Source organism: Haliotis asinina, chromosome 8 (genome assembly GCF_037392515.1).
Source record: "Haliotis asinina isolate JCU_RB_2024 chromosome 8, JCU_Hal_asi_v2, whole genome shotgun sequence".
Classification (NCBI taxonomy): domain Eukaryota; kingdom Metazoa; phylum Mollusca; class Gastropoda; order Lepetellida; family Haliotidae; genus Haliotis; species Haliotis asinina.
In genome coordinates, this window is record NC_090287.1 from 25487205 (window position 1) to 25511282 (window position 24078).

General features: G+C 39.3%; 1 pseudogene; it reads right to left on the reverse strand.

The window, feature by feature from the left end:
* LOC137295168 (mucin-2-like) overlaps positions 1–24078 on the reverse strand; it is a 100001-nt pseudogene that overhangs the window by 24987 nt on the left and 50936 nt on the right.

Below are 24078 nucleotides of genomic sequence, written 5' to 3' on the forward strand. Positions count from 1 at the left end.
TGACAACAAAAGATATTTCAAATAGTTTGACCTGAACACGGATTTTCCATATAAGTGAAAGAAAACTAAGTCTCAAATAATGGTACTGTGTAGGTTAATACAAATATAACAATACTATCATATATATCCTATGATTCTAGAAAGGGTTCTGTCACCTTCGCCTCATTCAGACCACTGGGGTGGAAATATGATATGCATACGAAGTGAAATAAAGAATAAATACCTATGCTCGGAGACTTTTTCAAATCATAACATCTGTGTTCACCAGAGGGTCTGCAAAGATAAGGATACGTCTTTCACAAGTGGTATGTCAAAATGGTTCAGTGGCATCAACGCATCAAGCATTATGTTCCGACCTTCTTTGCATGAATGAAGGACGGTTACAGCTACAGTCGAAGGAGAGTCGAAAAAATAAAAACTGGATTTTATCTCTACTTGTCCCAGTATATTTCTGTCTGTAAGTGTGAGGTTTTGACAACACTGCACGTCTAATTCAGAACATCCTGAATTATGACATTTGTACTGCAATATAGAAGACAACTCACCCTGCATCAATGCACAAGTTCTGGTTTGTGCCATCTGGTTTGTACAAGACGTCGGTGACACACTCGCTACCAACTTCAACTGTCTTAAATGGTGTTCCTGTTGTTGAACTGGAACTGACTTGTTCACTGAAAGATAGGGGGCGCTTTTATTTTTCTGATACTTCTTCACTTCTTTGGTATTTGTATTGCATGGCACGGTAATACACGTTATACATTTCCTATCTATATGTGATAATATACCATTTCCATGATCGTTTCGGATGCAATCAAAACGTTAGTGGCAATTTGTTTGGTCCACTTGTCTAATGAAGGTACTGGTAAAGGTCCGGGATAGAATCGGCCGTCAGTAACTCATACTTGCTTTAAAAGGCTAGTATGCTTGTCATAAGAGGCGACTAATGGGGTCAGGTGGTCAGACTCCCTGACCTGTTTGACAGATGTCATAGGTTCCCGATTACGGAGATCGATCTTCATGCTGTTGACCACTGGATTGTCTGGTCCAGACTCGATCATTTACAGACCGCCGTCACATAGCTGGAATATGCTGAGTGCGGCAGAAAACATTACTCACTCCGTCACTCTTCATTGAAGGCGAAGCAATCATACAACTGTGAGTGTTTATTAGGTGAAGATGAATCAACATCAATGCTTTACCATTTGCCAGATACTGGATTCTTTGTACTGTGAACAAGGATATGACATTCGCTTTCACATGTTAATGAGCTTCCTTCTGGTAATGTAGGGTTGGTAAAATGCGACTGAAACGAGATCGAGTAACATCCGTTACGCATTTTGAACGTGTTATGGCAATAAAGTAACACAACCTCTATGTCACCTACCTCACTTCAGACGAAGTTACAATATAACTCTCAAAGCTGACCAAAGTTGCATAGCATCATTTTTAATCCAATACATGTAGTCACAAGAAGTTACAGTTGGTGGGTACTTCTATGCGGAGAACTTATGATCAAGGATGTGGAAGTGAATTTAGTACAGTTCAGTCCTCAACGCCTTAAGAGGATCAGAAAATCTACAAGTATCCATGCGTGATAGAGCAGAGGAGTATCTCCTCATCTGTTCATAATGTGGTTTTCATAGCTTTGAGGGATAACCACTTACCTCTGTGGGATTTGGAGTTGTAAGTCCGGCGTCAGTGACATCTACGTTGTAACAAACTGAGTCAGTTCTGTAACAAGGCAAACATAGAAACAGTCAAGTGGACACCATTTCCTGAAGCACAGGCCTTCAAAAGAGTTACTCTCAAGACCAAGATACGCCACATAAGCATCGTCAGTAAACGCACTTGTCTGCTGTTAAAAGTGCTTCGAACATCAAGGTACTGAATTGATGGCACACTTACGTTGCAGATGTCAGCTTAAAGCAAACTTTCTTTGGTCCTTTATCTGGAGACGTCAGAGTAACCGGCGTCGTGTACAGATCAGGCACACCTGTTGCAGTGTCCAGTTTGGGAGTCGGATCCACACTCACTTTCACATTACCAGAGGTAGGTCCAGGTGTAAGTGTCGGCGCTGTATGACTGTTAATAAATATAAATATGTTCTTGTCATTTATCTTAGAGGACATACCTCTAATGCTCCACTATTTTATCATTTTCACAAAGGCATAGTTCCCATTAGTGTGTACATGACTTGCTACGATTAAACATGCAGAACAGGAACGCATCTATTATTACACGTTACATGTAGTTCACATCAACTTGATAAAAAAATGTTCAAATTACCTTCCGCCAGGGGCTTGTGTATGCACTGGAAAGACACATGGTGTGCCTGTTACACATTTAATTGTGCCTCCATTTTCCACATTGTTGTCTGCATATTTTGGCTGTTGAATAAATGCAGTTTGATTATATGACCAAATAACATGTTGTAATGAGTGCTGCCATCATCAACATATCAAAGAGTAAAGTCTCTCTTAAAACATGCTGAGTGTTTCCTTTCACAAAATCAGGACAAACTCATATTTACACGAAACACTATATGATAGTGATTTATAAGTATATTCTCTTGATGCTATCAGAATCGTACAATGTACTCTTCTTGAAACAAAGATTCCTTTACATCACTGAAAGGTGTTATCACTTTCGGGATTTAAAAACATACATATTAAACAAACAATGGAAACCGCGAATGATACTCTGGAATGACTTTAATTTAACATGCGACAGGTTAGACTTTCCTCAGGGAAATACGAACTTACAGTGCTTCCTGTGTTAGTTGATGGTCCTGCAGGGAGAAGAAATTATTGACAAAAGTATTGGTGTATACACGTAATATGTACTAACAAGAACGAGCGCAAAATGACATCATATTACATATATGCCACGTAGAAATAAAGCTACACCAATGCACGAGACAAACATAAAGTCCAAAAGAATCATTTTAAAGGCTATTACTTAAATTCTGTTGAATGCATTCTAGAATCTCAATATCTGTAAGTGTGACACACTGTCAGTACGAAAATCAAAATTGCTTGAGTTAAAAAATGATGACTCTCTGATTCTCCAACCTATGTTACATGAAGGTCCGGTGTATCCCAGTGGACAATCGCAACTACTTGTAGCTGGTTGCCATATCCCTCCAGAGCTGCAGAGGTTAGTCGTTGTTGCTTAAATTATATGATGAAAACAGTTGTAAAGCACAATGGCGTAAATCATAGTCGTGTTTTCTTTCATTTAAATTAAAATGGAAATCTTCTTTAACTTTGAGGACATGATATATGAGCGTGATGAAAATGGATTGTGAAAAACATTGGTTGACGTACGATTTTGACACTTGGGGCCCGTATAACCAGCCTCACATACGCACTCTGCCGTCGTGGATTGTTTCAGACATGAACCGTGGGTGTTGCAGGTTTCACCAGCACACGGATCTGACGGGTAAAAGAGACATACTAAATCACACATCATGTCCAAAACAGGGACATATAGGGTGGGTAGCTATAGTGATTATTACATGCACATGATGCTTAACGTCGTCAAAATACAATGATGTTATTAAAACATCGGGGGAATTGACATAACTGACAACAAAAGATATTTCAAATAGTTTGACCTGAACACGGATTTTCCATATAAGTGAAAGAAAACTAAGTCTCAAATAATGGTACTGTGTAGGTTAATACAAATATAACAATACTATCATATATATCCTATGATTCTAGAAAGGGCTCTGTCACCTTCGCCTCATTCAGACCACTGGGGTGGAAATATGATATGCATACAAAGTGAAATAAAGAATAAATACCTATGCTCGGAGACTTTTTCAAATCATAACATCTGTGTTCACCAGAGGGTCTGCAAAGATAAGGATACGTCTTTCACAAGTGGTATGTCAAAATGGTTCAGTGGCATCAACGCATCAAGCATTATGTTCCGACCTTCTTTGCATGAATGAAGGACGGTTACAGCTACAGTCGAAGGAGAGTCGAAAAAATAAAAACTGGATTTTATCTCTACTTGTCCCAGTATATTTCTGTCTGTAAGTGTGAGGTTTTGACAACACTGCACGTCTAATTCAGAACATCCTGAATTATGACATTTGTACTGCAATATAGAAGACAACTCACCCTGCATCAATGCACAAGTTCTGGTTTGTGCCATCTGGTTTGTACAAGACGTCGGTGACACACTCGCTACCAACTTCAACTGTCTTAAATGGTGTTCCTGTTGTTGAACTGGAACTGACTTGTTCACTGAAAGATAGGGGGCGCTTTTATTTTTCTGATACTTCTTCACTTCTTTGGTATTTGTATTGCATGGCACGGTAATACACGTTATACATTTCCTATCTATATGTGATAATATACCATTTCCATGATCGTTTCGGATGCAATCAAAACGTTAGTGGCAATTTGTTTGGTCCACTTGTCTAATGAAGGTACTGGTAAAGGTCCGGGATAGAATCGGCCTTCAGTAACTCATACTTGCTTTAAAAGGCTAGTATGCTTGTCATAAGAGGCGACTAATGGGGTCAGGTGGTCAGACTCCCTGACCTGTTTGACAGATGTCATAGGTTCCCGATTACGGAGATCGATCTTCATGCTGTTGACCACTGGATTGTCTGGTCCAGACTCGATCATTTACAGACCGCCGTCACATAGCTGGAATATGCTGAGTGCGGCAGAAAACATTACTCACTCCGTCACTCTTCATTGAAGGCGAAGCAATCATACAACTGTGAGTGTTTATTAGGTGAAGATGAATCAACATCAATGCTTTACCATTTGCCAGATACTGGATTCTTTGTACTGTGAACAAGGATATGACATTCGCTTTCACATGTTAATGAGCTTCCTTCTGGTAATGTAGGGTTGGTAAAATGCGACTGAAACGAGATCGAGTAACATCCGTTACGCATTTTGAACGTGTTATGGCAATAAAGTAACACAACCTCTATGTCACCTACCTCACTTCAGACGAAGTTACAATATAACTCTCAAAGCTGACCAAAGTTGCATAGCATCATTTTTAATCCAATACATGTAGTCACAAGAAGTTACAGTTGGTGGGTACTTCTATGCGGAGAACTTATGATCAAGGATGTGGAAGTGAATTTAGTACAGTTCAGTCCTCAACGCCTTAAGAGGATCAGAAAATCTACAAGTATCCATGCGTGATAGAGCAGAGGAGTATCTCCTCATCTGTTCATAATGTGGTTTTCATAGCTTTGAGGGATAACCACTTACCTCTGTGGGATTTGGAGTTGTAAGTCCGGCGTCAGTGACATCTACGTTGTAACAAACTGAGTCAGTTCTGTAACAAGGCAAACATAGAAACAGTCAAGTGGACACCATTTCCTGAAGCACAGGCCTTCAAAAGAGTTACTCTCAAGACCAAGATACGCCACATAAGCATCGTCAGTAAACGCACTTGTCTGCTGTTAAAAGTGCTTCGAACATCAAGGTACTGAATTGATGGCACACTTACGTTGCAGATGTCAGCTTAAAGCAAACTTTCTTTGGTCCTTTATCTGGAGACGTCAGAGTAACCGGCGTCGTGTACAGATCAGGCACACCTGTTGCAGTGTCCAGTTTGGGAGTCGGATCCACACTCACTTTCACATTACCAGAGGTAGGTCCAGGTGTAAGTGTCGGCGCTGTATGACTGTTAATAAATATAAATATGTTCTTGTCATTTATCTTAGAGGACATACCTCTAATGCTCCACTATTTTATCATTTTCACAAAGGCATAGTTCCCATTAGTGTGTACATGACTTGCTACGATTAAACATGCAGAACAGGAACGCATCTATTATTACACGTTACATGTAGTTCACATCAACTTGATAAAAAAATGTTCAAATTACCTTCCGCCAGGGGCTTGTGTATGCACTGGAAAGACACATGGTGTGCCTGTTACACATTTAATTGTGCCTCCATTTTCCACATTGTTGTCTGCATATTTTGGCTGTTGAATAAATGCAGTTTGATTATATGACCAAATAACATGTTGTAATGAGTGCTGCCATCATCAACATATCAAAGAGTAAAGTCTCTCTTAAAACATGCTGAGTGTTTCCTTTCACAAAATCAGGACAAACTCATATTTACACGAAACACTATATGATAGTGATTTATAAGTATATTCTCTTGATGCTATCAGAATCGTACAATGTACTCTTCTTGAAACAAAGATTCCTTTACATCACTGAAAGGTGTTATCACTTTCGGGATTTAAAAACATACATATTAAACAAACAATGGAAACCGCGAATGATACTCTGGAATGACTTTAATTTAACATGCGACAGGTTAGACTTTCCTCAGGGAAATACGAACTTACAGTGCTTCCTGTGTTAGTTGATGGTCCTGCAGGGAGAAGAAATTATTGACAAAAGTATTGGTGTATACACGTAATATGTACTAACAAGAACGAGCGCAAAATGACATCATATTACATATATGCCACGTAGAAATAAAGCTACACCAATGCACGAGACAAACATAAAGTCCAAAAGAATCATTTTAAAGGCTATTACTTAAATTCTGTTGAATGCATTCTAGAATCTCAATATCTGTAAGTGTGACACACTGTCAGTACGAAAATCAAAATTGCTTGAGTTAAAAAATGATGACTCTCTGATTCTCCAACCTATGTTACATGAAGGTCCGGTGTATCCCAGTGGACAATCGCAACTACTTGTAGCTGGTTGCCATATCCCTCCAGAGCTGCAGAGGTTAGTCGTTGTTGCTTAAATTATATGATGAAAACAGTTGTAAAGCACAATGGCGTAAATCATAGTCGTGTTTTCTTTCATTTAAATTAAAATGGAAATCTTCTTTAACTTTGAGGACATGATATATGAGCGTGATGAAAATGGATTGTGAAAAACATTGGTTGACGTACGATTTTGACACTTGGGGCCCGTATAACCAGCCTCACATACGCACTCTGCCGTCGTGGATTGTTTCAGACATGAACCGTGGGTGTTGCAGGTTTCACCAGCACACGGATCTGACGGGTGAAAGAGACATACTAAATCACACATCATGTCCAAAACAGGGACATATAGGGTGGGTAGCTATAGTGATTATTACATGCACATGATGCTTAACGTCGTCAAAATACAATGATGTTATTAAAACATCGGGGGAATTGACATAACTGACAACAAAAGATATTTCAAATAGTTTGACCTGAACACGGATTTTCCATATAAGTGAAAGAAAACTAAGTCTCAAATAATGGTACTGTGTAGGTTAATACAAATATAACAACACTATCATATATATCCTATGATTCTAGAAAGGGCTCTGTCACCTTCGCCTCATTCAGACCACTGGGGTGGAAATATGATATGCATACAAAGTGAAATAAAGAATAAATACCTATGCTCGGAGACTTTTTCAAATCATAACATCTGTGTTCACCAGAGGGTCTGCAAAGATAAGGATACGTCTTTCACAAGTGGTATGTCAAAATGGTTCAGTGGCATCAACGCATCAAGCATTATGTTCCGACCTTCTTTGCATGAATGAAGGACGGTTACAGCTACAGTCGAAGGAGAGTCGAAAAAATAAAAACTGGATTTTATCTCTACTTGTCCCAGTATATTTCTGTCTGTAAGTGTGAGGTTTTGACAACACTGCACGTCTAATTCAGAACATCCTGAATTATGACATTTGTACTGCAATATAGAAGACAACTCACCCTGCATCAATGCACAAGTTCTGGTTTGTGCCATCTGGTTTGTACAAGACGTCGGTGACACACTCGCTACCAACTTCAACTGTCTTAAATGGTGTTCCTGTTGTTGAACTGGAACTGACTTGTTCACTGAAAGATAGGGGGCGCTTTTATTTTTCTGATACTTCTTCACTTCTTTGGTATTTGTATTGCATGGCACGGTAATACACGTTATACATTTCCTATCTATATGTGATAATATACCATTTCCACGATCGTTTCGGATGCAATCAAAACGTTAGTGGCAATTTGTTTGGTCCACTTGTCTAATGAAGGTACTGGTAAAGGTCCGGGATAGAATCGGCCGTCAGTAACTCATACTTGCTTTAAAAGGCTAGTATGCTTGTCATAAGAGGCGACTAATGGGGTCAGGTGGTCAGACTCCCTGACCTGTTTGACAGATGTCATAGGTTCCCGATTACGGAGATCGATCTTCATGCTGTTGACCACTGGATTGTCTGGTCCAGACTCGATCATTAACAGACCGCCGTCACATAGCTGGAATATGCTGAGTGCGGCAGAAAACATTACTCACTCCGTCACTCTTCATTGAAGGCGAAGCAATCATACAATTGTGAGTGTTTATTAGGTGAAGATGAATCAACATCAATGCTTTACCATTTTCCAGACATTGGATTCTTTGTACTGTGAACAAGGATATGACATTCGCTTTCACATGTTAATGAGCTTCCTTCTGGTAATGTAGGGTTGGTAAAATGCGACTGAAACGAGATCGAGTAACATCCGTTACGCATTTTGAACGTGTTATAGCAATAAAGTAACACAACCTCTATGTCATCTACCTCACTTCAGACGAAGTTACAATTTTACTCTCAAAGCTGACCAAAGTTGCATAGCATCATTTTTAATCCAATACATGTAGTCACAAGAAGTTACAGTTGGTGGGTACTTCTATGCGGAGAACTTATGATCAAGGATGTGGAAGTGAATTTAGTACAGTTCAGTCCTCAACGCCTTAAGAGGATCAGAAAATCTACAAGTATCCATGCGTAATAGAGCAGAGGAGTATCTCATCATCTGTTCATAATGTGGTTTTCATAGCTTTGAGGGATAACCACTTACCTCTGTGGGATTTGGAGTTGTAAGTCCGGCGTCAGTGACATCTACGTTGTAACAAACTGAGTCAGTTCTGTAACAAGGCAAACATAGAAACAGTCAAGTGGACACCATTTCCTGAAGCACAGGCCTTCAAAAGAGTTACTCTCAAGACCAAGATACGCCACATAAGCATCGTCAGCAAACGCACTTGTCTGCTGTTAAAAGTGCTTCGAACATCAAGGTACTGAATTGATGGCACACTTACGTTGCAGATGTCAGCTTAAAGCAAACTTTCTTTGGTCCTTTATCTGGAGACGTCAGAGTAACCGGCGTCGTGTACAGATCAGGCACACCTGTTGCAGTGTCCAGTTTGGGAGTCGGATCCACACTCACTTTCACATTACCAGAGGTAGGTCCAGGTGTAAGTGTCGGCGCTGTATGACTGTTAATAAATATAAATATGTTCTTGTCATTTATCTTAGAGGACATACCTCTAATGCTCCACTATTTTATCATTTTCACAAAGGCATAGTTCCCATTAGTGTGTACATGACTTGCTACGATTAAACATGCAGAACAGGAACGCATCTATTATTACACGTTACATGTAGTTCACATCAACTTGATAAAAAAATGTTCAAATTACCTTCCGCCAGGGGCTTGTGTATGCACTGGAAAGACACATGGTGTGCCTGTTACACATTTAATTGTGCCTCCATTTTCCACATTGTTGTCTGCATATTTTGGCTGTTGAATAAAAGCAGTTTAATTATATGACCAAATAACATGTTGTAATGAGTGCTGCCATCATCAGCATATCAAAGAGTAAAGTCTCTCTTAAAACATGCTGAGTGTTTCCTTTCACAAAATCAGGACAAACTCATATTTACACGAAACACTATATGATACTGATTTATAAGTGTATACTCTTAATGCTATCAGAATCGTACAATGTACTCTTCTTGAAGCAAAGATTCCTTTACATCCCTGAAATTGTTACCACTTTCGCGATTTAAAAACATACATATTAAACAAACAATGGAAACCGCGAATGATACTTTCGAATGACTTTAATTTAACATGCGCATGGTTTGACTTTCCCCAGGGAAATACGAACTTACAGTGCTTCCTGTGTTAGTTGATGGTCCTGCAGAGAGAAGAAATTATTGACAAAAGTATTGGTGTATACATGTAGTATGTACTAACAAGAACGAGCGCAAAATGACATCATATTACATATATGCCACGTAGAAATAAAGCTACACCAATGCACGAGACAAACATAAAGTCCAAAAGAATCATTTTAAAGGCTATTACTTAAATTCTGTTGAATGCATTCTAGTATATCAATATCTGTAAGTGTGACACACTGTCAGTACGAAAATCAAAATTGCTTGAGTTAAAAAATGATGACTCTCTGATTCTCCAACCTATGTTACATGAAGGTCCGGTGTATCCCAGTGGACAATCGCAACTACTTGTAGCTGGTTGCCATATCCCTCCAGAGCTGCAGAGGTTGGTCGTTGTTGCTTAAATTATATGATGAAAACAGTTGTAAAGCACAATGGAGTAAATCATAGTCGTGTTTTTTCATTTAAATTAAAATGGAAATCTTCTTTAACTTTGAGGACATGATATATGAGCGTGATGAAAATGGATTGTGAAAAACATTGGTTGACGTACGATTTTGACACTTGGGGCCCGTATAACCAGCCTCACATACGCACTCTGCCGTCGTGGATTGTTTCAGACATGAACCGTGGGTGTTGCAGGTTTCACCAGCACACGGATCTGACGGGTAAAAGAGACATACTAAATCACACATCATGTCCAAAACAGGGACATATAGGGTGGGTAGTGATTATTACATGCACATGATGCTTAACGTCGTCAAAATACAATGATGTTATTAAAACATCGGGGGAATTGACATAACTGACGACAAAAGATATTTCAAATAGTTTGACCTGAACACGGATTTTCCATCCAAGTGAAAGAAAACTAAGTCTCAAATAATGGTACTGTGTAGGTTAATATAAATATAACAATACTATCATATATATCCTATGATTCTAGAAAGGGTTCTGTCACCTTCGCCTCATTCAGACCACTGGGGTGGAAATATGATATGCATACGAAGTGAAATAAAGAATAAATACCTATGCTCAGAGACTTTTTCAAATCATAACATCTGTGTTCACCAGAGGGTCTGCAAAGATAAGGATACGTCTTTCACAAGTGGTATGTCAAAATGGTTCAGTGGCATCAACGCATCAAGCATTATGTTCCGACCTTCTTTGCATGAATGAAGGACGGTTACAGCTACAGTCGAAGGAGAGTCGAAAACATAAAAACTGGATTTTATCTCTACTTGTCCCAGTATATTTCTGTCTGTAAGTGTGAGGTTTTGACAACACTGCACGTCTAATTCAGAACATCCTGAATTATGACATTTGTACTGCAATATAGAAGACAACTCACCCTGCATCAATGCACAAGTTCTGGTTTGTGCCATCTGGTTTGTACAAGACGTCGGTGACACACTCGCTACCAACTTCAACTGTCTTAAATGGTGTTCCTGTTGTTGAACTGGAACTGACTTGTTCACTGAAAGATAGGGGGCGCTTTTATTTTTCTGATACTTCTTCACTTCTTTGGTATTTGTATTGCATGGCACGGTAATACACGTTATACATTTCCTATCTATATGTGATAATATACCATTTCCACGATCGTTTCGGATGCAATCAAAACGTTAGTGGCAATTTGTTTGGTCCACTTGTCTAATGAAGGTACTGGTAAAGGTCCGGGATAGAATCGGCCGTCAGTAACTCATACTTGCTTTAAAAGGCTAGTATGCTTGTCATAAGAGGCGACTAATGGGGTCAGGTGGTCAGACTCCCTGACCTGTTTGACAGATGTCATAGGTTCCCGATTACGGAGATCGATCTTCATGCTGTTGACCACTGGATTGTCTGGTCCAGACTCGATCATTAACAGACCGCCGTCACATAGCTGGAATATGCTGAGTGCGGCAGAAAACATTACTCACTCCGTCACTCTTCATTGAAGGCGAAGCAATCATACAATTGTGAGTGTTTATTAGGTGAAGATGAATCAACATCAATGCTTTACCATTTTCCAGACATTGGATTCTTTGTACTGTGAACAAGGATATGACATTCGCTTTCACATGTTAATGAGCTTCCTTCTGGTAATGTAGGGTTGGTAAAATGCGACTGAAACGAGATCGAGTAACATCCGTTACGCATTTTGAACGTGTTATAGCAATAAAGTAACACAACCTCTATGTCACCTACCTCACTTCAGACGAAGTTACAATTTTACTCTCAAAGCTGACCAAAGTTGCATAGCATCATTTTTAATCCAATACATGTAGTCACAAGAAGTTACAGTTGGTGGGTACTTCTATGCGGAGAACTTATGATCAAGGATGTGGAAGTGAATTTAGTACAGTTCAGTCCTCAACGCCTTAAGAGGATCAGAAAATCTACAAGTATCCATGCGTAATAAAGCAGAGGAGTATCTCATCATCTGTTCATAATGTGGTTTTCATAGCTTTGAGGGATAACCACTTACCTCTGTGGGATTTGGAGTTGTAAGTCCGGCGTCAGTGACATCTACGTTGTAACAAACTGAGTCAGTTCTGTAACAAGGCAAACATAGAAACAGTCAAGTGGACACCATTTCCTGAAGCACAGGCCTTCAAAAGAGTTACTCTCAAGACCAAGATACGCCACATAAGCATCGTCAGCAAACGCACTTGTCTGCTGTTAAAAGTGCTTCGAACATCAAGGTACTGAATTGATGGCACACTTACGTTGCAGATGTCAGCTTAAAGCAAACTTTCTTTGGTCCTTTATCTGGAGACGTCAGAGTAACCGGCGTCGTGTACAGATCAGGCACACCTGTTGCAGTGTCCAGTTTGGGAGTCGGATCCACACTCACTTTCACATTACCAGAGGTAGGTCCAGGTGTAAGTGTCGGCGCTGTATGACTGTTAATAAATATAAATATGTTCTTGTCATTTATCTTAGAGGACATACCTCTAATGCTCCACGATTTTATCATTTTCACAAAGGCATAGTTCCCATTAGTGTGTACATGACTTGCTACGATTAAACATGCAGAACAGGAACGCATCTATTATTACACGTTACATGTAGTTCACATCAACTTGATAAAAAATTGTTCAAATTACCTTCCGCCAGGGGCTTGTGTATGCACTGGAAAGACACATGGTGTGCCTGTTACACATTTAATTGTGCCTCCATTTTCCACATTGTTGTCTGCATATTTTGGCTGTTGAATAAAAGCAGTTTAATTATATGACCAAATAACATGTTGTAATGAGTGCTGCCATCATCAGCATATCAAAGAGTAAAGTCTCTCTTAAAACATGCTGAGTGTTTCCTTTCACAAAATCAGGACAAACTCATATTTACACGAAACACTATATGATACTGATTTATAAGTGTATACTCTTAATGCTATCAGAATCGTACAATGTACTCTTCTTGAAGCAAAGATTCCTTTACATCCCTGAAATTGTTACCACTTTCGCGATTTAAAAACATACATATTAAACAAACAATGGAAACCGCGAATGATACTTTCGAATGACTTTAATTTAACATGCGCATGGTTTGACTTTCCCCAGGGAAATACGAACTTACAGTGCTTCCTGTGTTAGTTGATGGTCCTGCAGAGAGAAGAAATTATTGACAAAAGTATTGGTGTATACATGTAGTATGTACTAACAAGAACGAGCGCAAAATGACATCATATTACATATATGCCACGTATAAATAAAGCTACACCAATGCACGAGACAAACATAAAGTCCAAAAGAATCATTTTAAAGGCTATTACTTAAATTCTGTTGAATGCATTCTAGTATATCAATATCTGTAAGTGTGACACACTGTCAGTACGAAAATCAAAATTGCTTGAGTTAAAAAATGATGACTCTCTGATTCTCCAACCTGTTTGACATGAAGGTCCGGTGTATCCCAGTGGACAATCGCAACTACTTGTAGCTGGTTGCCATATCCCTCCAGAGCTGCAGAGGTTGGTCGTTGTTGCTTAAATTATATGATGAAAACAGTTGTAAAGCACAATGGAGTAAATCATAGTCGTGTTTTTTCATTTAAATTAAAATGGAAATCTTCTTTAACTTTGAGGACATGATATATGAGCGTGATGAAAATGGATTGTGAAAAACATTGGTTGACGTACGATTTTGACACTTGGGGCCCGTATAACCAGCCTCACATACGCACTCTGCCGTCGTGGATTGTTTCAGACATGAACCGTGGGTGTTGCAGGTTTCACCAGCACACGGATCTGACGGGTGAAAGAGACATACTAAATCACACATCATGTCCAAAACAGGGACATATAGGGTGGGTAGTGATTATTACATGCACATGATGCTTAACGTCGTCAAAATACAATGATGTTATTAAAACATCGGGGGAATTGACATAACTGACGACAAAAGATATTTCAAATAGTTTGACCTGAACACGGATTTTCCATCCAAGTGAAAGAAAACTAAGTCTCAAATAATGGTACTGTGTAGGTTAATATAAATATAACAATACTATCATATATATCCTATGATTCTAGAAAGGGTTCTGTCACCTTCGCCTCATTCAGACCACTGGGGTGGAAATACGATATGCATACGAAGTGAAATAAAGAATAAATACCTATGCTCAGAGACTTTTTCAAATCATAACATCTGTGTTCACCAGACGGTCTGCAAAGATAAGGATACGTCTTTCACAAGTGGTATGTCAAAATAGTTCAGTGGCATCAACGCATCAAGCATTATGTTCTGACCTTCTTTGCATGAATGAAGGACGGTTGCAGCTACAGTCGACGTCGAAGGACAGTCGAAAAACTAAAAACTGGATTTTATCTCTACTTGTCCCAGTATATTTCTGTCTATAAGTGTGAGGTTTTGACAACACTGCACGTCTAATTCAGAACATCCTGAATTATGACATTTGTACTGCAATATAGAAGACAACTCACCCTGCATCAATGCACAAGTTCTGGTTTGTGCCATCTGGTTTGTACAAGACATCGGTGACACACTCGCTACCAACTTCAACTGTCTTAAATGGTGTTCCTGTTGTTGAACTGGAACTGACTTGGTCACTGAAAGATAGGGGGCGCTTTTATTTTTCTGATACTTCTTCACTTCTTTGGTATTTGTATTGCATGGCACGGTAATACACGTTATACATTTCCTATCTATATGTGATAATATACCATTTCCACGATCGTTTCGGATGCAATCAAAACGTTAGTGGCAATTTGTTTGGTCCACTTGTCTAATGAAGGTACTGGTAAAGGTCCGGGATAGAATCGGCCTTCAGTAACTCATACTTGCTTTAAAAGGCTAGTATGCTTGTCATAAGAGGCGACTAATGGGGTCAGGTGGTCAGACTACCTGACCTGTTTGACAGATGTGATAGGTTCCCGATTATGAAGATCAATGTTCATGCTGTTGACCACTGGATTGTCTGGTCCAGACTCGATTATTTACAGACCACCGTCACATAGCTGGAATATGCTGAGTGCGGCAGAAAACATTACTCACTCCGTCACTCTTCATTGAAGGCGAAGCAATCATACAACTGTGAGTGTTTATTAGGTGAAGATGAATCAACATCAATGCTTTACCATTTTCCAGACATTGGATTCTTTGTACTGTGAACAAGGATATGACATTCGCTTTCACATGTTAATGAGCTTCCTTCTGGTAATGTAGGGTTGGTAAAATGCGACTGAAACGAGATCGAGTAACATCCGTTACGCATTTTGAACGTGTTATGGCAATAAAGTAACACAACCTCTATGTCACCTACCTCACTTCAGACGAAGTTACAATATAACTCTCAAAGCTGACCAAAGTTGCATAGCATCATTTTTAATGCAATACATGTAGTCACAAGAAGTTACGGTTGGTGGGTACTTCTATGCGGAGAACTTATGATCAAGGATGTGGAAGTGAATTTAGTACAGTTCAGTCCTCAACGCCTTAAGAGGATCAGAAAATCTACAAGTATCCATGCGTGATAGAGCAGAGGAGTATCTCATCATCTGTTCATAATGTGGTTTTCTTAGCTTTGAGGGATAACCACATACCTCTGTGGGATTTGGAGTTGTAAGTCCGGCGTCAGTGACATCTACGTTGTAACAAACTGAGTCAGTTCTGTAACAAGGCAAACATAGAAACAGTCAAGTGGACACCATTTCCTGAAGCACAGGCCTTCAAAAGAGTTACTCTCAAGACCAAGATACGCCACATAAGCATCGTCAGCAAACGCACTTGTCTGCTGTTAAAAGTGCTTCGAACGTCAAGGTACTGAATGGATGGCACACTTACGTTGCAGATGTCAGCTTAAAGCAAACTTTCTTTGGTCCTTTATCTGGAGACGTCAGAGTAACCGGCGTCGTGTACAGATCAGGCACACCTGTTGCAGTGTCCAGTTTGGGAGTCGGATCCACACTCACTTTCACATTACCAGAGGTAGGTCCAGGTGTAAGTGTCGGCGCTGTATGACTGTTAATAAATATAAATATGTTCTTGTCATTTATCTTAGAGGACATACCTCTAATGCTCCACTATTTTATCATTTTCACAAAGGCATAGTTCCCATTAGTGTGTACATGACTTGCTACGATTAAACATGCAGAACAGGAACGCATCTATTATTACACGTTACATGTAGTTCACATCAACTTGATAAAAAAATGTTCAAATTACCTTCCGCCAGGGGCTTGTGTATGCACTGGAAAGACACATGGTGTGCCTGTTACACATTTAATTGTGCCTCCATTTTCCACATTGTTGTCTGCATATTTTGGCTGTTGAATAAAAGCAGTTTAATTATATGACCAAATAACATGTTGTAATGAGTGCTGCCATCATCAGCATATCAAAGAGTAAAGTCTCGCTTAAAACATGCTGAGTGTTTCCTTTCACAAAATCAGGACAAACTCATATTTACACGAAACACTATATGATACTGATTTATAAGTGTATACTCTTAATGCTATCAGAATCGTACAATGTACTCTTCTTGAAGCAAAGATTCCTTTACATCCCTGAAATTGCTACCACTTTCGTGATTTAAAAACATACATATTAAACAAACAATGGAAACCGCGAATGATACTTTCGAATGACTTTAATTTAACATGCGACAGGTTTGACTTTCCCCAGGGAAATACGAACTTACAGTGCTTCCTGTGTTAGTTGATGGTCCTGCAGAGAGAAGAAATTATTGACAAAAGTATTGGTGTATACATGTAATATGTACTAACAAGAACGAGCGCAAAATGACATCATATTACATATATGCCACGTAGAAATAAAGCTACACCAATGCACGAGACAGACATAAAGTCCAAAAGAATCATTTTAAAGGCTATTACTTAAATTCTGTTGAATGCATTCTAGTATATCAATATCTGTAAGTGTGACACACTGTCAGTACGAAAATCAAAATTGCTTGAGTTAAAAAATGATGACTCTCTGATTCTCCAACCTGTTTGACATGAAGGTCCGGTGTATCCCAGTGGACAATCGCAACTACTTGTAGCTGGTTGCCATATCCCTCCAGAGCTGCAGAGGTTGGTCGTTGTTGCTTAAATTATATGATGAAAACAGTTGTAAAGCACAATGGAGTAAATCATAGTCGTGTTTTTTCATTTAAATTAAAATGGAAATCTTCTTTAACTTTGAGGACATGATATATGAGCGTGATGAAAATGGATTGTGAAAAACATTGGTTGACGTACGATTTTGACACTTGGGGCCCGTATAACCAGCCTCACATACGCACTCTGCCGTCGTGGATTGTTTCAGACATGAACCGTGGGTGTTGCAGGTTTCACCAGCACACGGATCTGACGGGTGAAAGAGACATACTAAATCACACATCATGTCCAAAACAGGGACATATAGGGTGGGTAGTGATTATTACATGCACATGATGCTTAACGTCGTCAAAATACAATGATGTTATTAAAACATCGGGGGAATTGACATAACTGACGACAAAAGATATTTCAAATAGTTTGACCTGAACACGGATTTTCCATCCAAGTGAAAGAAAACTAAGTCTCAAATAATGGTACTGTGTAGGTTAATATAAATATAACAATACTATCAGATATATCCTATGATTCTAGAAAGAGTTCTGTCACCTTCGCCTCATTCAGACCACTGGGGTGGAAATATGATATGCATACGAAGTGAAATAAAGAATAAATACCTATGCTCAGAGACTTTTTCAAATCATAACATCTGTGTTCACCAGAGGGTCTGCAAAGATAAGGATACGTCTTTCACAAGTGGTATGTCAAAATAGTTCAGTGGCATCAACGCATCAAGCATTATGTTCTGACCTTCTTTGCATGAATGAAGGACGGTTGCAGCTACAGTCGACGTCGAAGGACAGTCGAAAAACTAAAAACTGGATTTTATCTCTACTTGTCCCAGTATATTTCTGTCTATAAGTGTGAGGTTTTGACAACACTGCACGTCTAATTCAGAACATCCTGAATTATGACATTTGTACTGCAATATAGAAGACAACTCACCCTGCATCAATGCACAAGTTCTGGTTTGTGCCATCTGGTTTGTACAAGACATCGGTGACACACTCGCTACCAACTTCAACTGTCTTAAATGGTGTTCCTGTTGTTGAACTGGAACTGACTTGGTCACTGAAAGATAGGGGGCGCTTTTATTTTTCTGATACTTCTTCACTTCTTTGGTATTTGTATTGCATGGCACGGTAATACACGTTATACATTTCCTATCTATATGTGATAATATACCATTTCCACGATCGTTTCGGATGCAATCAAAACGTTAGTGGTAATTTGTTTTGTCCACTGTTCTAATGAAGGTACTGGTAAAGGTCCGGGATAGAATCGACCGTCAGTAACTCATACTTGCTTTAAAAGGCTAGTATGCTTGTCATAAGAGGCGACTAATGGGGTCAGGTGGTCAGACTCCCTGACCTGTTTGACAGATGTCATAGGTTCCCGATTATGAAGATCAATGTTCATGCTGTTGACCACTAGATTGTCTGGTCCAGACTCGATTATTTACAGACCGCCGTCACATAGCTGGAATATGCTGAGTGCGGCAGAAAACATTACTCACTCCGTCACTCTTCAATGAAGGCGAAGCAATCATACAACTGTGAGTGTTTATTAGGTGAAGATGAATCAACATCAATGCATTACCATTTTCCAGATACTGGATTCTTTGTACTGTGAACAAGGATATGACATTCGCTTTCACATGTTAATGAGCTTCCTTCTGGTAATGTAGGGTTGGTAAAATGCGACTGAAACGAGATCGAGTAACATCCGTTACGCATTTTGAACGTGTTATGGCAATAAAGTAACACAACCTCTATGTCACCTACCTCACTTCAGACGAAGTTACAATATAACTCTCAAAGCTGACCAAAGTTGCACAGCATCATTTTTAATCCAATACATGTAGTCACAAGAAGTTACAGTTGGTGGGTACTTCTATGCGGAGAACTTATGATCAAGGATGTGGAAGTGAATTTAGTACAGTTCAGTCCTCAACGCCTTAAGAGGATCAGAAAATCTACAAGTATCCATGCGTGATAGAGCAGAGGAGTATCTCATCATCTGTTCATAATGTGGTTTTCATAGCTTTGAGGGATAACCACATACCTCTGTGGGATTTGGAGTTGTAAGTCCGGCGTCAGTGACATCTACGTTGTAACAAACTGAGTCAGTTCTGTAACAAGGCAAACATAGAAACAGTCAAGTGGACACCATTTCCTGAAGCACAGGCCTTCAAAAGAGTTACTCTCAAGACCAAGATACGCCACATAAGCATCGTCAGCAAACGCACTTGTCTGCTGTTAAAAGTGCTTCGAACATCAAGGTACTGAATTGATGGCACACTTACGTTGCAGATGTCAGCTTAAAGCAAACTTTCTTTGGTCCTTTATCTGGAGACGTCAGAGTAACCGGCGTCGTGTACAGATCAGGCACACCTGTTGCAGTGTCCAGTTTGGGAGTCGGATCCACACTCACTTTCACATTACCAGAGGTAGGTCCAGGTGTAAGTGTCGGCGCTGTATGACTGTTAATAAATATAAATATGTTCTTGTCATTTATCTTAGAGGACATACCTCTAATGCTCCACTATTTTATCATTTTCACAAAGGCATAGTTCCCATTAGTGTGTACATGACTTGCTACGATTAAACATGCAGAACAGGAACGCATCTATTATTACACGTTACATGTAGTTCATATCAACTTGATAAAAAATTGTGCAAATTACCTTCCGCCAGGGGCTTGTGTATGCACTGGAAAGACACATGGTATGCCTGTTACACATTTAATTGTGCCTCCATTTTCCACATTGTTGTCTGCATATTTTGGCTGTTGAATAAAAGCAGTTTAATTATATGACCAAATAACATGTTGTAATGAGTGCTGCCATCATCAGCATATCAAAGAGTAAAGTCTCTCTTAAAACATGCTGAGTGTTTCCTTTCACAAAATCAGGACAAACTCATATTTACACGAAACACTATATGATACTGATTTATAAGTGTATACTCTTAATGCTATCAGAATCGTACAATGTACTCTTCTTGAAGCAAAGATTCCTTTACATCCCTGAAATTGCTACCACTTTCGTGATTTAAAAACATACATATTAAACAAACAATGGAAACCGCGAATGATACTTTCGAATGACTTTAATTTAACATGCGACAGGTTTGACTTTCCCCAGGGAAATACGAACTTACAGTGCTTCCTGTGTTAGTTGATGGTCCTGCAGAGAGAAGAAATTATTGACAAAAGTATTGGTGTATACATGTAATATGTACTAACAAGAACGAGCGCAAAATGACATCATATTACATATATGCCACGTAGAAATAAAGCTACACCAATGCACGAGACAGACATAAAGTCCAAAAGAATCATTTTAAAGGCTATTACTTAAATTCTGTTGAATGCATTCTAGTATATCAATATCTGTAAGTGTGACACACTGTCAGTACGAAAATCAAAATTGCTTGAGTTAAAAAATGATGACTCTCTGATTCTCCAACCTGTTTGACATGAAGGTCCGGTGTATCCCAGTGGACAATCGCAACTACTTGTAGCTGGTTGCCATATCCCTCCAGAGCTGCAGAGGTTGGTCGTTGTTGCTTAAATTATATGATGAAAACAGTTGTAAAGCACAATGGAGTAAATCATAGTCGTGTTTTTTCATTTAAATTAAAATGGAAATCTTCTTTAACTTTGAGGACATGATATATGAGCGTGATGAAAATGGATTGTGAAAAACATTGGTTGACGTACGATTTTGACACTTGGGGCCCGTATAACCAGCCTCACATACGCACTCTGCCGTCGTGGATTGTTTCAGACATGAACCGTGGGTGTTGCAGGTTTCACCAGCACACGGATCTGACGGGTGAAAGAGACATACTAAATCACACATCATGTCCAAAACAGGGACATATAGGGTGGGTAGTGATTATTACATGCACATGATGCTTAACGTCGTCAAAATACAATGATGTTATTAAAACATCGGGGGAATTGACATAACTGACGACAAAAGATATTTCAAATAGTTTGACCTGAACACGGATTTTCCATCCAAGTGAAAGAAAACTAAGTCTCAAATAATGGTACTGTGTAGGTTAATATAAATATAACAATACTATCAGATATATCCTATGATTCTAGAAAGAGTTCTGTCACCTTCGCCTCATTCAGACCACTGGGGTGGAAATATGATATGCATACGAAGTGAAATAAAGAATAAATACCTATGCTCAGAGACTTTTTCAAATCATAACATCTGTGTTCACCAGAGGGTCTGCAAAGATAAGGATACGTCTTTCACAAGTGGTATGTCAAAATAGTTCAGTGGCATCAACGCATCAAGCATTATGTTCTGACCTTCTTTGCATGAATGAAGGACGGTTGCAGCTACAGTCGACGTCGAAGGACAGTCGAAAAACTAAAAACTGGATTTTATCTCTACTTGTCCCAGTATATTTCTGTCTATAAGTGTGAGGTTTTGACAACACTGCACGTCTAATTCAGAACATCCTGAATTATGACATTTGTACTGCAATATAGAAGACAACTCACCCTGCATCAATGCACAAGTTCTGGTTTGTGCCATCTGGTTTGTACAAGACATCGGTGACACACTCGCTACCAACTTCAACTGTCTTAAATGGTGTTCCTGTTGTTGAACTGGAACTGACTTGGTCACTGAAAGATAGGGGGCGCTTTTATTTTTCTGATACTTCTTCACTTCTTTGGTATTTGTATTGCATGGCACGGTAATACACGTTATACATTTCCTATCTATATGTGATAATATACCATTTCCACGATCGTTTCGGATGCAATCAAAACGTTAGTGGTAATTTGTTTTGTCCACTGTTCTAATGAAGGTACTGGTAAAGGTCCGGGATAGAATCGACCGTCAGTAACTCATACTTGCTTTAAAAGGCTAGTATGCTTGTCATAAGAGGCGACTAATGGGGTCAGGTGGTCAGACTCCCTGACCTGTTTGACAGATGTCATAGGTTCCCGATTATGAAGATCAATGTTCATGCTGTTGACCACTAGATTGTCTGGTCCAGACTCGATTATTTACAGACCGCCGTCACATAGCTGGAATATGCTGAGTGCGGCAGAAAACATTACTCACTCCGTCACTCTTCAATGAAGGCGAAGCAATCATACAACTGTGAGTGTTTATTAGGTGAAGATGAATCAACATCAATGCATTACCATTTTCCAGATACTGGATTCTTTGTACTGTGAACAAGGATATGACATTCGCTTTCACATGTTAATGAGCTTCCTTCTGGTAATGTAGGGTTGGTAAAATGCGACTGAAACGAGATCGAGTAACATCCGTTACGCATTTTGAACGTGTTATGGCAATAAAGTAACACAACCTCTATGTCACCTACCTCACTTCAGACGAAGTTACAATATAACTCTCAAAGCTGACCAAAGTTGCACAGCATCATTTTTAATCCAATACATGTAGTCACAAGAAGTTACAGTTGGTGGGTACTTCTATGCGGAGAACTTATGATCAAGGATGTGGAAGTGAATTTAGTACAGTTCAGTCCTCAACGCCTTAAGAGGATCAGAAAATCTACAAGTATCCATGCGTGATAGAGCAGAGGAGTATCTCATCATCTGTTCATAATGTGGTTTTCATAGCTTTGAGGGATAACCACATACCTCTGTGGGATTTGGAGTTGTAAGTCCGGCGTCAGTGACATCTACGTTGTAACAAACTGAGTCAGTTCTGTAACAAGGCAAACATAGAAACAGTCAAGTGGACACCATTTCCTGAAGCACAGGCCTTCAAAAGAGTTACTCTCAAGACCAAGATACGCCACATAAGCATCGTCAGCAAACGCACTTGTCTGCTGTTAAAAGTGCTTCGAACATCAAGGTACTGAATTGATGGCACACTTACGTTGCAGATGTCAGCTTAAAGCAAACTTTCTTTGGTCCTTTATCTGGAGACGTCAGAGTAACCGGCGTCGTGTACAGATCAGGCACACCTGTTGCAGTGTCCAGTTTGGGAGTCGGATCCACACTCACTTTCACATTACCAGAGGTAGGTCCAGGTGTAAGTGTCGGCGCTGTATGACTGTTAATAAATATAAATATGTTCTTGTCATTTATCTTAGAGGACATACCTCTAATGCTCCACTATTTTATCATTTTCACAAAGGCATAGTTCCCATTAGTGTGTACATGACTTGCTACGATTAAACATGCAGAAGAGGAACGCATCTATTATTACACGTTACATGTAGTTCATATCAACTTGATAAAAAATTGTGCAAATTACCTTCCGCCAGGGGCTTGTGTATGCACTGGAAAGACACATGGTGTGCCTGTTACACATTTAATTGTGCCTCCATTTTCCACATTGTTGTCTGCATATTTTGGCTGTTGAATAAAAGCAGTTTAATTATATGACCAAATAACATGTTGTAATGAGTGCTGCCATCATCAGCATATCAAAGAGTAAAGTCTCTCTTAAAACATGCTGAGTGTTTCCTTTCACAAAATCAGGACAAACTCATATTTACACGAAACACTATATGATACTGATTTATAAGTGTATACTCTTAATGCTATCAGAATC